Source organism: Gastrolobium bilobum, unplaced genomic scaffold (assembly GCF_033153095.1).
Source record: "Gastrolobium bilobum isolate Gb01-03AN ecotype WA unplaced genomic scaffold, APGP_CSIRO_Gbil_v1 utg11163, whole genome shotgun sequence".
Classification (NCBI taxonomy): Eukaryota; Viridiplantae; Streptophyta; class Magnoliopsida; order Fabales; family Fabaceae; genus Gastrolobium; species Gastrolobium bilobum.
In genome coordinates this window covers 29,551-44,449 of record NW_026897223.1, presented here as the reverse complement: position 1 = coordinate 44,449, position 14,899 = coordinate 29,551, and the positions used below count along the sequence as shown (strand labels likewise).

The 14,899-nt window shown below is 36.6% G+C and overlaps 1 pseudogene; it reads right to left on the bottom strand.

The window, feature by feature from the left end:
- Positions 1-11,908: 11,908 nt before the first annotated feature.
- Positions 11,909-13,135, bottom strand: LOC133304951 (peroxidase 44-like; annotated as a pseudogene).
- Positions 13,136-14,899: the final 1,764 nt, after the last annotated feature.

The following is a 14,899-nucleotide window of genomic DNA, read 5'->3' as shown; positions in this document are numbered from 1 at the left end:
AGAAATCCTTAATGAATCTCCGATAAAAACGTGCATGGCCTAAGAAACTTCGCACACAATTAGCATTAACGGGAGGAGGAAGCTTTTCAATTAACATTAACTTAGCCTTATCAACTTCAATTCCTTTTTCAGAAATTTTATAGCCTAACACTATGCCATTTCTTACCATAAAATGGCACTTTTTCCAGTTTAAAACCAGATTGGTTTCCTGACATCTTTTCAAAACCTTAGCTAAATTAACTAAGCATGAATCAAAACAAGAACCAAAAACAGAAAAATCATCCATAAATACCTCTAAATTTTTTTCTACCTTATCAGAGAAAATAAAAAACATACACCTTTGAAATATCGCAGGCGCATTGCAGAGGCCGAATAACATCCTTCTGTAGGCAAAAACTCTAAATGGGCATGTGAAAGTCGTCTTCTCCTGATCCTCTGGTGCTACTAGAATTTGGTTATAGCCGGAATAACCATCCAAGAAATAATAAAAAGCATGTCCGGCTAACCTTTCCAGCATTTGAACAATGAAAGGAAGGGGAAAATGATCCTTTCTTGTAGCATTGTTCAGTCTTCTGTATTCCACACACATCCTCCAACCAGTGATAGTTCTTGTGAGGATTAACTCATTCTGCTCATTTTTCACAACAGTAACTCCTCTTTTCTTTAGAACTGTCTGTATTGGACTTACCCATGCAGTTTCAAAAATTGGATAAATCATTCCAGCATCCATGAGCTTCACCACTTCATTGCGAACTACTTCCTTCATTGTGGGGTTTAGTCTTCTCTGAGGCCGTGTCACAGGTTTAACATTGTCTTCCATCAGAATCTTGTGAGTACAGAAAGAAGGATTGATGCCCTTCAAATCAGAAATAGACCACCCAATAGCTTTCTTGTGCTCCTTGAGTACTTTCAACAGCTTTTTCTCTTCATCCGTAGACAATTCCTTATTGATGATGACAGGGTATTGCTTTTCATCTCCCAAGAAGGCATACTTAAGAGTTTCAGGTAACTCTTTCAATTCTGTTTTTGGTACTACTGTAACTAAGTCATTTTCTTTCTTCTCTAGCACCTCAAAAATAACTTCTAACTCGTCTTGTAGAGTAGCTTCATGTTGAGCCTTCAACTCTTCTTCGAGGCTACACGAAAATATTCATCTCTACCTAAAGCATTTGTAATTAAGTTTCTAGCTTTAGCGTTCCAATTTGCTTCTCTAATTTCTTCTTCCAAAAATTCCTTTACATTCTTTGGAACATCATTGTTGTTTTCATCCTTTTTAGTTGGATTTTATATCCCTCTTCAACAATGTTCCAAATTCTTAAATCATTGGACTCAAGAAATATTTGCATCCGACTTTTCCAATAAGCATAATCGGTGCCATTAAAGAAGGGAGGTCTTGTAGTTGAAGTTCCCTCAAGAGGCATATCATTGTTCAAAGAGGTCATCTCTTCTCTTGAAGCGGTTAAGCTCTTTATACAAGAGTTCAATCTCTGATACCACTTGTTGGACAAGTGGCCTCAAACTCAAGAGGGGGGTGAATTGAGTTTTAAAATTATTTTCGCAAAATGCCTCACTTTCCTTTTTGAAAACAAATTTCTTGAGTTCAAATAAATTACTACACGTGGAGATCAAATAATAGTAAATAAATCAAGTAAGTAAATGACAGGATATGAATTTAAATATGCTCAATTAATTTAAACAATGCTTATGCAGAGATAAGGGACAGAGAAATTGCAAACTAGATATATCCTGGTTCGGTCACCACCCCTGTGACCTACGTCCAGACTGAAGCCGCTCGATCAACTCTTTCACTAATGTCAAGCTTCACGGGTGCTTGACAAACCTTTACAATATCCTCCAAGACTTATGTCTCTTGGCAGACCAACTCACTCCAAGACTTCTGTCTCTTGGTAGACCAACAAGGGTTCACTCCCCTTTCAATTCAAGAAGTAAGATGGGTGATAGGCTATGTACTCTCAAAGTACAGATTTTACAAATTGAAGAACTAATAGGTGTATAACCTCAAAAGAAAGATGAGCTCAAGTATATGCAATGATCAAAGTGAGTAAAATATGAGCAATAATAGGCTAGAATGTGTAATAAAGACTAAAAAATTGATCTATGGTCGTGTGTGTTTCATTAAATATGCTATGGGTCTTTATATAGATACCCCATTTGAAAACTAGCCGTTTATAGTCGTTGATGTCCGTAGATATCCGGATATTCATCGGGCACATATCCAGATATTGATATCCAGATATTCTTGGTTAGATATCTCGATATTGATATCCGGATATTTCATGGCAGCACCGTTTTTGTACGAATTCTGAGTTTCTTTTCTTTCAAAATGGTTTCTATGACTTGTAATGCATATGATTGGTTATGGAAACTATTTAGAAATGTTCATATCATGTAGATGCCTTTTCCAAACCAATATAGGACATATAAACCATTTGACTTGTCAATTCTTTAAAGATGCTTCCTTTTAAAACGAATGAATGATTTAAAGCCATGAAATATTGTAATTATGTTTTGCCATGATGCTTATGTGCTTAAGTCAATTCAAAAAACCTTTTAATGCATGTTTGACTTAGTTAGATCAAGGTTCTTTAATCACTTTATGATATGAATGACTTGAGCTCATGCAATGCTAGATTCTATACACCTTTACATATTTTTCCTAAGTCCTAAATAAATATACCATTGAGATCTTGGACTTGTCTTGATGCTTGACTTGCATGCTTTCACATTTGCTTGATGCTTGATTTTTTCTGGATGTTGCTTCGTCTTTGAGCATTCTCCTTTGACTTGTTTGTTATCAACAAAACTATGCTGACGTGGAATCATTAACTGTATCATCTTTGAGTACGTGGCAGCCACATCATCACTTTGATTCTTCAGCCATTGGTTGAGCTTTCGTACAACAACAGTTTCCATTCTAGCCTGGGCATGGCACCCTACGAGACGTTGTATGGTAGGAGGTGTCGAACTCCTAAATGTTGGTCTGAGGTTGGAGATAAGGAGTTGTTTGGCTTGGACTTTGTCCAAGATACCGCCCAGCAGATCCAGATGATCAGGGAAAAGCTGAAGCATACGCAGAATCGCCAGAAGAGCTATTCTGATGTCAAGCATCGACCACTGGAGTTCAGTGAGGGTGAGCACGTGTTTGTGAGACTATCGCATGTCACTGGTGTTGGTTGGGCCCTCGGAGTGAGGAAGCTTAGCCTGCGATTCATTGGGCCATACCATATTCTTGGTAGGGTAGATCCCGTTGCCTACCGGCTTGCCTTGCCTCCGAACTTGGCCAACATCCACGATGTGTTTCACGTGTCTCAGCTTTGCAAATATGTAGCGGATCCTTCGTACGTGGTGCAACCGAATAATGTGGAGGTTCGGGAGAACCTAAAGACTCCCGTCGGACCACTCAAGGTTCTCGATAGTGGCGAGAAGAGGCTTAGGAGCAAGATCATTTCGATGGTCAAAGTGCAATGGACAGGAATAACTCCTGAGGAGTGCACTTGTGAGCGAGAGGACGAGCTTCTCTGGCAATACCCAGAGTTTCAGGATAGGTATGCTTCTGATTTTGCGGACAAAATCGTAAAAGGTGGGGTGAATCTAAGAACTCGCACCGTTAATTTAGGAAATTAATTAAATAAATAGGAGATTAAGGAAATAATTCCATAATTGACCTTGAATATTTATTAGAAGACTTAAATAATTATAGTAAGTGCTTAACAACACTGAAAGTCGTTTTTCTGACAAAAAGTGCAGATACCGGTTCTGCTCTACTGTATAAAAGCGTACCGATGAAGTATCCCGGAAAATTATGATAAGTGCATGAATATTTCTAGAATAATATGTAAGACTAGTAAAACAAGTTTCAAGTCAAAATGACGATAGCTGATGCCAGAACTAATACTATTAGCGTGAAAACGCGTACTGGAAAAGTGTTGCGAAAAATTAAAATTAAAATATGAAAAATCTTAGAAAAATGACTAGGTTCAGAATATGAAGTTTGAGGTTAAAATGATAAGCGTAGCTATTAATGCTAATACTGCGCGATTAACTTAAGTGCACCTATAAATACAAAGGGCACATGATCCTAGGTCACTTTTCTTCATGTGTTGATTTATTGAAATGCTATTGAGTCGTTAAGTGTAAATGCCTTATGATATGTATGTGGTGTTTCGCCTAGATGGGAATATGATCTTGTGGGCAGGTACGGCATGAGCGTGTACTGATGTGGGTAATAGACATATTCCTGCATTTCTCTGGCCAGTAGAATAGGTATAATAAACATGACATGATTATATGCTGCATTGCACTGATTTTAGAACTTATATTGCACATGTAAGTGAGCTTGGGGTGGAGAGATCTTGAGGTCTCCTTGTCTTACTGAGATTTCTATTTAGAGATCTCACCCCACGTTTGGGGCACATTTTCATGTTCGGGTACCTCAGGGGCTGATGCCTCGTCTGGCAGGAGGTCGGAGCTTAGTTGACTGTTGCATGCTGCTATTACTGCTATGATTGGATGCTGCTTATGTTTAGCTACATTTTATGGTTTATTGAGCTGAGACATTGTTGGGCTTTGTTGCCTTATTTGGTGAGCATGGGGGTTGTCCATGCCACATTGATTGACTCTGTTTTATTTTAGCATTGAATTATATAATTGTATCAGGATGATGGTTCAGACTACGTGTTGTAGTTTCGTGACTTATAAACCCACTTATTTATATATTGAGGTTATTCAGTGTATTTAGCCTTATTGCAATTTACATACAGACAATGTTTTATGAAAAGAATTAAGTAATCAACTTGGTAATATTAATAACGTCATAATTGAAAAGAAAAAGTTATTCCATATTTTTAATTAAGCGTGGCTTAATACGATGACATGTTAACAAACCGGGTATACACGGGGTGTTACAACTGCAGCTCTCGCCGTCGACGACAGACACTCTCTGGAATAGTGGCCCTCCTTGTCATACTGGAAACATATGACCTGGCCGGTAGCACACGGCCCCACATGAACTTTCCCACATCCCGTGCATCTGGGAGCAGGAGGTCTCGCTGTACTCCCCTGAGTCGAAGTCCTCCTGAACTGATTTGGCGCTTGCCTAGCCGCCAACTGGTTCCTTTTGCCCTTGCCAGCGAACTTCCTATCCCTCCAAGAAGTGGAACCACCAGTTCCCTTCACCTCAGCAATCTTGGCCCTTTTGGCCTTACTCGTAATACAGACATCCTCGATGTCTGACACTGTTGTACCAGTGTCCCAAAATCTCTCGATGCAGCACCAGCAATCCTGTCTGCGATCTCCTCATTAAGTCCTCTGCGGAACTTAGCAGCCAAGAAAGTCGAAGTAGGCATAGCCATCCGAAAGTGCGCAAACTTTACCAGCTCATTAAACTTAGCCAGGTACTCATCAACAGACATCGAGCCCTGCACCAAGCTGTCAAATTCCCCTTGCTTCCTCTCCTATACATTATAAGGGAAATATCTGCCCAAAAAGCAGTCCTCGAAGAATGGCCATGACATCACATGACCCTGCATCTCATAGGCGTGAGAGGTGTTCATCCACCACTCATGTGCATCGCCCTCTAGCATATATGTGGCGAACATCAACTTCTGCGGGTTGGTACACTGCATAACCCGAAAGATCTTTTCCAACGCCTGTAGCCATCTCGCAGCAGCAATAGGATCATAAGATCCATCAAAAGAAGGTGGCTTATGCTTGCGAAAAGCATTAAGCCAGCGGTCTATCACGTCACGATCCTCAACAGGCTCCAAGTAGTGTTCCATCACCCCAGTAAGAGGAGTGACACCCTCAACGTGACTCAGGCTCTCATCCAGAAGACTAAGTGGAGGCAGTGGTGGCGGTGGCGGTGGTGGTGGTGGGAACTGACCCTCAGTGCGGCCAGCCCGCATTTCCTCCAACATGACCCTTATCATTGTCATGCTCGCCAGCCTGTTTGCCTCAATAACATCTTCTGTGGCCTTCCGGTTTGCCTCTCGAACGGTGTCCATCATTGACAAGTTGGCCAATCTAGTGGCCTCCTGATCGGCTAGTCTAGCCGCCTGCATTTCAGCCAATGCAGTCAGGACAGGATCCGGCTGATCCTCAGTGGTCTCGCGATTTCTCCTAGGCATTACCATGACTTTGCACAAGTTACACAAAAAATGAGTTGATCAGGCCCACGCAATATGGTCACACATGCATCATCATAGCAAAACCCATCAGAGGAAACACACAAGATAAATTCGCAACCCAACATCCTAAGTTATTGCAATACATACAGGCTTTTTCCTAGAAAGTTCTCTGATACCATAAGATGTAACACCCCGTGTATACCCGGTTTGTTAACATGTCATCGTATTAAGCCACGCTTAATTAAATGTGTAGAATATCTTTTTCTTTTTAATTATGACGTCATTATCATTACCAAGTTGAATTACCTAATTCATTTCCAAAACATTGCCTGTATGTAAATTGCAAAAGAAAGCTAACTCAAATACCTCAATAGATAAATAAGTGTGAGTATCTAAGTTACGGATCTACAACACGTAGTCGGACAATATCCTGATAGATTATACAACTCAAGTCTAAACAACGATACATAATCAAATGTGGCATGGACAATCCCCATGCTCACCAAATAAGGAAACAAGGCGCAACAAAGTCTCAACAATAACAACGTAATCATAAAGATAACACGTCAGCATCCAGCATATAATCATAACAGCAAACATCAACTCAGCTCCAGCCTCCTGCCGCCCGAGGTCTCAACCCTTGGGTTACCTGAACCTGAAATAGTGCCCCAAACGTGGGGTGATATCTCTAAACAGAAATATCAGTAAGACAAGGGGTCCTCAAGGATCTTCTACCCCAAGCTCACTTACATGTGCAATATAAGTTCTAAAAGCAGTAATTCAATATCAGTTCCAAAACCAGTGCAATGCAGTAGATAATCATGTCATGTGTGTTATAACTAATCTACTGGCCAGAGAGATGTTGGAATACATCTATTACCCACACAGTACACGCCCATGTCGTACCTGCCACAGGAACTTAATCCCGTCTAGGCGGACACCACATACATATCATAGGCATTTGCACTTAACAGCTCAATAGCATTTCAATAAAATAATACATGAAAACACATCATGCATATAAACCATCCCCCCATGGGATATAGTGGAACAAATAATGGCTAAACCGAGGACACGAAAGCTTACCTAGCAAGCTAACTATTCAAGCCAAGAGTCCACACAAGCTCAAGTCCACAAACAGCAAGATCACAATCTGTTTTAGACCAACAATCATATCAATATTCATACTCTACAAGCATGTGACGAAAGACAACGCCTTTTCTTTACGTTTCATGTCTTTAGGCTTCTCACAAAGTCACAAGCCCTAAATCACTTAGATTCTGACTTAAGTTATTTATTACAGGAGCCCATATGGATCCACAAACCCAAAATGGCATTCTGTATGAACAGTATCGTTACTGTTCTCGAAGACCCAGGATATCCGAATATATGTCTAGGCCATATCCGGATATGCATATCCGGATATCACATCTGGATATCCATATTCGGATATCTCAGGGCCCATATCCGGATATCAATATCGGAATATCATATCCGGATATTTCGCGAACGAATGCAGTTTCTGCATTTCGCAAGATATCACTTCCAAGGTTCCATTTTTAACACTTCTAAACGTTAAAGCATGCATCTTTAAGCCCATTTAGGTTCATATATCACGTTGGTTACTTGTTTATCTCATTAAACATGACAAGGCTCCACTTTTAACCATTAAAACTCATGATCAAGGTTGATGAACTTACCCAAGGTTCAAAACAGAATAGAAAGGCGTTCTTGGAGCTCTCAAGTCAGCTCCAAGGTGCTGACAACAAGGGTGGACGAAAATGTGTAACAAGGTTGGTCCTTTCTTCACAAATGTCACCTCTTGAAGCTCCCACAACCAAGGGAATGGCTCCTACTCCTCCAACAAGGAAGTCAACACCCTACACTCAGAAACACAACCCACTCACCCTCTCAAGACCTCATTTTCTTCCCTCACAATGCTTGATCACACTAAGCTATGGAGTTTTGGTGAAGGAAATGTGAAGAAATGCTACTTGGAAGGCCAAGAAATGGTTGAGAAGGAAGGGCAGCAACACACAAACTCAGAACCCAGGTAGAGAGGATGATTATGGCCTAGGGTTGTGTGCAAAATGAGTATATATAGTGGTTTAAGTCTTAAACACACAGTATTAGCACTAATAGCTACGCTTAGCATTTTAATCCCAAACTTAGGATTCTGAACCTACTCATTTTTTTAAGATTTGTCATATTTTTATTTTATTTTTCACAGCACCTTTCTGATACACGCTTTTACATAGCCAGTATCAATTCTGGCCCCAGTTCTCATTATTTTGACTTGAAACTTGTTATGATAGTCCTATATATTATTCTAGTGTCATATACATACTTTTCATAATTTTTCGGGATACTTCATCGGTACACATTTATACCGTGGAGCAGAACCGGTATCTGCACTTTTCGTCAGAAAAGCGACTTTCAACATTATTAATCACTTACCATAATTAATTAAGCCTTCTCATAATTATTAGAGTCAATTATGTAATTATTTCCTAATTCTCATATTTATTTAATTAATTTCTTAAATTAACGGTGTGGGTCCTTACAGGTACACTTGCCGATTTTTCGCAACACAACGCAAATAATTTTAAAAATTATCAATTATTTGCATAAAAAAAACTTTAGGTAAACATTTGTAATGGATGTATATTAAGTTTTTACCATTCCCTATACATAATTAGACTCGTAAACTTTATTTTTATAATTTTAAGAATAATTTGTCAAATGAAAAGGTTTTTTAATTTTTTCAATTTGAATAAAATTAGTGGCTAGTCAATTATATTCATTGTGTTATGCGTTGTATGTTGTATATGGAAACTGGTATGTGATAGACATTTGTATGTTTCTGGTATCCTATGTGTGCTGACCAATTATGCAGGAAGTGAACTCGAAAGTGGGAACTGCTCTATAAACCCGGAGTTTACTCGGATTTTATATCTCACTCCGCCTTTTGGGACATATTTCAGGTTCTTCTTCAGGTCGTGAGTCTGTTAAGGATAAGTGATTGAAAAAAACATGGTTAGCAGACACAGCAGGATCAGCTTGATAGACTGATATTTTGGGGTTGAGCATATGTGTTTATATTTTGGCTATTATTAGTAAATATCTGTAGTTTGAAAGAACAGGATGTGTTGTTATCATGTCTCTATGTTAATTATGGTGTGTAATTTGAGATATAGAAGTAGTTGGTACATCTGTATATATTGGTATAACGATAATGTGCGCATGTATTATGGAAAATATATGTATAGGTTTGGAAGAAATATCTAATATGAGGTTATGCAGGTAAATATTTGGATATATTATGTACAACAAAGTAAGTCTATATGTTTTAGATTTTGCTGGAAGCGAGTCAGAATCTATGAGTAAATTTTGAAGAAATGATTATGGTTATATTGTGGCTTGAGTATTTTCTAATGACAGGTTCAGATATACGGATAATCTAATAAGGGAAAACATTTTCTCCTTTTAAAGAAGAAAATTTTTCTCATGTTAGTGACTCAAAGCATATGTGGGTCCCACCTTTAATTTTTTTCTCTTTCCACTATTTTGTGGGACCAACTTATACAATGTGTCACTAACATGAGAAAAAATTTCTCCTTTAAAAGGAGAAAATGTTTTCCCATCCAATAAAAAAATTATGTTGTTCGTGTTTTATTGAAATTATTGCTGTCATGTTTTAGTGTTAAGTTTGGATGCTACGTAATTATGGGACTCTATGACGTAGAATCCTAAGTAAAAAAGTTAGGGAGTGGATCCAGGGCGGAGACAGGGGAGGATAGGGTGGGCGGCCGCTCCCCTCCCCACACCCCAAAAAAATTGAAAAAAAAAATTAATGCAGTTGAAGGCCAAACATAGTACTGTTGTTACTGTTAAATGTGCTTCTTTAGAAAGTTCTGGTTTGAGATCCAAATTGAAATCTACCTCTAGTTCTCCTAATGTGTATGTGTTATGTGTAACCTTTTCTGCATTTTCGTTTTTATTTTCATATGTCATGTTTTGGTTAACGAAAGCTTTGGCCTTTTTGCCACATTTTGCTCTCTTTTCATTTGCATGGTTGTGTGTCTCTTTGTGTAGTGGTTTCATATAGAGAAAATGAGTTTGCTCTAACTTAAAAGATTAATTTTTGGGGACAACTATATTGCAGTCTTTTATTTTATTTTATTTTAAAAAAAATGTAGTTAAAAGCATTGTTTTAGTTAAGGCACTCTTTTTTTTTAATTATTTCTTTAAACTATTTTTTATGTCTGTTGGACCCGACCAATATTACATTTTTTCAGTCTTTCAAATGTTGTTAAATGTTAATATTTTGGTAAGAAATTATCTAAATGAGTTCCTACGAGGTCAATAGATACAAAAAATACTGATATTATGTAAGACAAAAAATTAATTTTCGCCCCCTCCCTTTCAATCCTGGCTCCGCCACTGAATGGATCCTCTCATGTGGAAAAGTGGTCATGTGGTCATGTTATTTGATCCCAACCACTCATTAATGATGAGATAAGAGAGAAAAGTGTATAATTTTTAAATGAGTGGTTGTGATCAAAGAACATAACCACATCGTCACCTTTTCACATGAGAGGATCCACTCCAAAAAAGTTATGTAAAACTTTTATATTGTGAACATAAAGGAATTCAAAGAAAAATTTAAAGTCAATTACGTAACTTGAAGAGAACTATTGTAATACTTTTAAAATTCTTCCACTATTTTAATTAATTAAATGCACTTTTATGTAACACTTCATATATGGAAACGGGATGTTACACGTAACATCTTCTCTCTTGGTAAAAAATTGAATATCAGCTAAGAACATTAACATATCAGCAAGGCACTCCTGCTTTGGCTTTGGGATTTTCGTACAGAAGATTACGTCAGATCACTACAAACAACATATATTGTTTTTACATTTTGTAACTGAGTTGTAAATTCAATTATTGATTAGCAATTGAATCCATCATTTCATTTCATTGATGTGATATAATTAATAATATTTATTTATTTTTTAAAGTCTCACCATGCATTCTAAATTGAATATCGTTTTTAGTTCCAGTTGGCAGCAACTAATAATAAACATTGAAGATTTAATTGGGGGCTAAAATTGTTTTCGAACTTGACTGCAATTGTATTTAAAATTATCAAAGAAAGGAATTCTATAATCTTATGCGCAAGAGCCACAGGATGCACAGGTAGACTTGGGAGATTATTTTTTGTCAACCGGGACCCCCATTTTTTAGGTGGTCCTTTAGTATAAATAGGAGGATAAAATTGAAAAAGAGAAAAAATAACAGACATAAAAAGAGAAAGAATAAATTAACGATGTCAGAGAAAACACTAAAAGATTCAGTGGTCCTGGATCATATTAAATATTTTCTACACTATGTTAATTTGTAGACTTGTCCTTATCCTTCATGAGTGTTATTTAATATTTTCATTTTAAATTAAATATTAATAATTGTTTTGGGACTTTTAAAGGATAAAATGAGTACTTTTACTGTTGGTTTGTAACTTTAATCCCAAGGTGCAACCTTTTTATTATTTTGGTCACGCAGAATAAAAGTAAATGTAGGTAGAGAAGCAAATTGCAAATAAGTAAAAAAAAATAAACGTAGGAACACATGGATATACTCACATATTATTATTATTATTATTAATTTTTTTTTTTTTCAATGCAGCAAGCCTGTGATTATTATTACTAATTATATCGATCAAAAGCTGCATACATGTTGAAGGCAGAATAGACTATCTATTTAGGATTATTAAAAGCTCTGCAATTCTTTCTAATCTCACCCTCATTTCCAACCAAAACACCAATTTTTCCCATTTTTATCATGGCATTTGCAAAGCTCCGCTGAAAACTAACACCATTAAATGCAAAACTGGAGACAATGCCTCTTGAATTTGGATCCAGAGCAAGTTGCTGATCGATTTCAAGTATCCCTCTCCTACTAAGAATTTGGCTATAAAAACGATTATCAAATGTATAAGGTGAATATTGGTCCAGAAACGTAGAAGGATCATTCCTTGTTGAACTGTTATATAACCCACATAACTGAATCAATTAGCAGCCAAAATAGGATCCATTGTAGGATCAGGGTGTCCTCCAAAGCTTGAAAGCCTAGCTCGAAAGAAACTGCAGTGAGCAAAACCAATAGTGTGTCCTCCCAAAAGGGTCACCATTTCAAATAACGTAAACCCTTTTGCGGTGAAATTTTGTAGAGCTTGAGGCACAGAAAATGATGGTGCAGGAAGTTTCACTTCAGATGGATCGGATACTAGTCCATCTCTTCTTCCCGTGGACACGTTGTACATGGGCCCTCCTGCCAAAGCCACTGAATCTCTTGTTGCAAGTGTTAAAATATCTGAACAAGAAACCGTTGATGGGCATGCTTGTTCTAAGATTCGTTTGGCCTCATCAATGACCTCAAATCCTCTAAGTGTTCGGTTAGGGATTGCTTGCTTTTCCGATTTCCTTGTGCTAGTTGGGTCTATTAGTACAGAGGCGTCACAACCCTATATAAAATAATAAAACCAAAATGTTAGAAAGGAGAATATGTAAAAAAAGATTTTTGAAATATTCCAGTCGGTTCATAGCTTCGCAATTAATTCGATTCGGGCAGGTCCCGAGAATAAAACTTTAAACTTATTCTAAAGATGGTTGCGGGGAGAATCGAACATACGCTCTCACCACACCTGCTCAGTTCCCTGATCGACGCCAACTGAGTTACCATCTTTTGATAGAATATGTAAATTTGAAATGAATAGGTTGGGTCTTACTTACTCTAACAAAGCAATCATGAAAGTGCATGCGAAGCATGGCTGCGCTAATTGATTTATTCTGGAGGAAATGCCTTCTTACGACGTTGAATACAATGGACTCGACATTTGGACAGCTAAAGCCATAGAATCCAACTCTTAGGTCAGCATATGTAAATGGAAGGACAAAGAAGAAGATCAAGGTGGCAATCTTCATATTTTGTTTGTGGGGAGGATATTGCATATTGTCGGAGGATATATGTGTATGGTAGTGCTGTCTTTGCTATGTGCTTGCTCTTTATATATATATATCTTGCAAATGCTTTGGTTTATCCTTTGTTTTCTTCTACGTATCTTTTTTCTTTCTCTTTTTACTTTCATTAGTTCTGAAGATTTCTCTTTAATTAATAGCTTACTTGATCTCATCTCTAACATTAAAAACAAAGACAAGGATTTTTTTTTGGATTACCCAACACATACTATACGCACGTGATTCAAGCTCAGTCTATTGGTTTCTTTGCACTTTTTAACTATCTAGCCACCTAATGAAATGGTTTTACACTGGCAGTCTAATCAGCGTATGACTGATAGATGATTTGAATATGTACCAAACAAAAATAGATGATTTGTGTGAGGTGGGATGTGTTTTTAAAACATTCCACATTCAATTTATGAATTAAAACGAGTCACTCTCATATTTCATTAAAATTTATGAAATCGAGACTTATATAATAAAATTATAAATTATCTTTCTTGATTTGTTGATCTGTTTCAGTCTAATTTAAACAAAATTATCTTTAGAAAAGTTAGATTCATAAGCAATTACTAAAAGTATCAAATGCATACAATCACAGCTCAATCTTTAAGAATAGGGAAGTGTAACTCTACTAGCAGCTTGTATTCAACTTTAAGGTTGAACGTTTTATTTGGAGTGAAAGAATGATATATAATTATGATTAATATTGAACGAGATGGGATTTCATATTATTATTTGCAATTTTGCACCACATTAATGGTCCCGACACGGCACATCTTCCTTTTTCTCATGTTTTTGGGTTTTCCCAAAATTGATATTTTAAAATTAAAATTAAAATTGTAGTAAAATGTGACATGCACATATATAATAAATTATAAGGTTATTAAAATCTTCTCTCTTAAATTTTTTTAATAAACAATTATAGTTTTACATTTACCTTTTTAAATAACCTCTCACACGGGACAGAAATCTTCAATATACTATAACTTAATAATTTAAAAAATTATATTTTTGAAAAAGGAATATACTTTAAAGGGTAAAAATGTAGACTTTGAATTGATGTTTTGAAAATTAAAATTAAAATTGTAGTAAAGTATGACATGCACATGTATAATAAATGATAAGGTTGTTAAAATCTTCTCTCTTAATTTATTTTGATAAAACAATTATAATTTTACATTTTACCTTTTTAAATAACCTCTCACACGGACAGAAATCTCCAATATAATAATTCTCGTAACTCTATTGAAAAGTGATGTAGAACTACCCTTTAGGATTTCAGTTTTGTACTCCACAATTTATTCCACGGTACCAGAGACGCTTGAGTATGACACAGTCAAAGTAACTGTGAATTGAGATAAAGATTATCCCTCTCTCTTTTTCTTTTTCTTTTTTCTCTTTCTTTCAGCTGAAAGAGTATGGAAAATATGATGATTCCAACACGGTGAGAATTAAATACATGCAAAACTGCATTTATGGGTAGCCATCATCATTTTGTGTACAATAGTCACAACCACGTCCTATTCCACATTTACACCATTCTTTTCCACGGAATTCTGTCTATTGAGAGTAAAGATAAATACAAGCAGGTTACCAAAAAAAAAAGAAAGATAAAATCAAGCATTAAGAGTAAATTATGATAAATTAAAAGGACCATTTCAATAATAAAAAGTAAGAAATTAAAACTATAATGAATCAAAATTATATAGAAAATTTAAATGAGGC